Genomic DNA, 2107 nt, shown 5'->3' with positions numbered 1-2107 from the left:
GATAATATTTTTATTTTCCAACAGCTATTGTAGAATAGATTATGAAGCTGAGAGGCGATTGCTTTGATGAAAGAGAAAGCGCTCGACTTTCTACAATGATTTACATAAGGACGTATAGGAGAATCAGATGCTTTTGACGATGGAAATTGCGAAATTCAAACCCAAATTGAGGCTTGAGGAGGGGTTCACAGGGATGGCACAAATTCCCACAGCAGCCAGCGAGCGCGGGTATCAGAGGTAGAGGCCTTGGGGGAATACTTTGGGTCAGTCTAAAGAAGAAGGGGAGGGGGGCAACGGATAACGAACAAACGAGTCCCACGCAGGGTGTTTTGACACTAAAAAGAAAATCCTTCTTCCTTTGAAACCCAAATGAGCGGATGCGAGGTCCTCCTTCCAAGCACACACCCAGGCCCATGAATCGAATCCTTAGATGTTCGCCTCTGAGCCAGAACTGTTTTTTTTTCATGGTATTTTTTTGTTTTTTCTTACCACCGAGCTGACCGGAGCAGCCGTAACCTCAGCTTGAACTTCCTTCATGCCTGGACACAACTCGGCTGTAAACACATCACTTCTCTTAAATTGGCCTAAAAGCGCCCCTGGTTTCCAGACCTCCCTCCACGCGCCGCAGACCCCAGCCTCCTTTGACCTTCAGACCGAGCTGCGGCCTGAACCTCGGCTATTGATTTTTCTAACTATCTGTTTACTCCTCGTCTGCACACTTTCCCAGCTGCTTGGAGAGCATCGTTTGCCCGAGGCGATCAGCAGGGCTCAGCTTGTTCCAGTCTTTGATCATCGTTCAGCCAGCGGATTAACATATGCACACTCTCTTCCTCCCTTTGTCGCTGAGCTTGATAATAAATCTACAGCCTTCCTCTCTCTCCCTCTCTCCTGCTCCAATATGGGACGAGCCATGAATCAATCACCCCGCTTTACGCCTCGTGTCCGACATGGATGCAAATCACAGAAGGATCTGTGGGTAAAGCTCTGCTTATTAAAACCCGATGCCTGACTCATTACAACCCGCTCATGCACATGCATGTCGCCAAGATGAACAGCAGGTAGCACGCGTGAAACACAGCAACATTGGTGGAGATAAAACACAGACAGACGAGATTAACCGATTTTTAAGCCTCACCCACTTTGCCAAAACTACAAGAATCGAAAGCCAATGAAGTTCATTACCGCATCATTGTGGGAGGTTACAGCCTTGTCTGAAAGAGGCTTAATTTGAGGGAAAACTGCAGTGCGGAGGCTCGCCTTCGTACCTGCCCTCGCTGTGCAGTAAGTGTACTAATTAAGGTTAGTTTGAGCCTACAACCACCCCAGTTAGCTCACTTAAAGGGCCAAGCTTCTAGGGTTTAGAACAATGCGCATAAGGACTCTGCAAGTAGGACACTGAGTAAATGTGTGCAGGAGAAAGAGAAAGTGTCTGCGTTTCCCGGTAGACAGGTGACTTTTTTTCTTGAAATGCAACCTATGTGGTTTCTCTAATGGCCACTGTTGAGACACGCCCTAGCTCCCCGTTGCCTCTCTTATTTATTACGACCTAATTATATCAGCGTGTCAGCTAACGTAACCAGCTCCTTGCCCTAAATGCCGCAATGCTCTCGTGGCTGAGCTCCTTCTTGCAGACCTTATGTTTTCCAAGGCATGTACCATTTAACCACGGCTTCTCAAGGCACACCGGGTTGTTTAGCCTGCACTTCCACCCCCCCTCACTCAGTCCATCAAGGATGCAACGGACAAGACAGAGGAGCACACGCGGTGAATAAAAATACAGTAACAACATGAGCTGAGGACTGGCAGGAGGAGGAGGAGGAGTGAATCTGGGACGAGTTCCCCTCATCATCAGCGTGTCGGCCTGAGCGGGCCGGCGAGGTGCCGGAGCTGGGGCCCTATTAAAAAACCGAAGCCCAGCTTGCCGGAAAAGATCCGTCCTCTCACCTCGGAAAACAACAACCCCGCTCGCCCCGACAGCGAGACAATCAACCGTGCACTGCTCGGGGTGAGGCGGCGGTGACCCGGTGTGCCGAGTTGAGGCCGGTTCTCCACACTGATGAGCGCTTTCGCAGACATCAAACGGGAACGTGTGTGTGTGTGGGGGGGG

This window comes from Anarrhichthys ocellatus, unplaced genomic scaffold (assembly GCF_004355925.1).
Source record: "Anarrhichthys ocellatus isolate YVR2014 unplaced genomic scaffold, GSC_Weel_1.0 scaffold16, whole genome shotgun sequence".
NCBI classification, from domain to species: Eukaryota; Metazoa; Chordata; class Actinopteri; order Perciformes; family Anarhichadidae; genus Anarrhichthys; species Anarrhichthys ocellatus.
Note: the sequence above shows the minus strand (reverse complement) of the source record.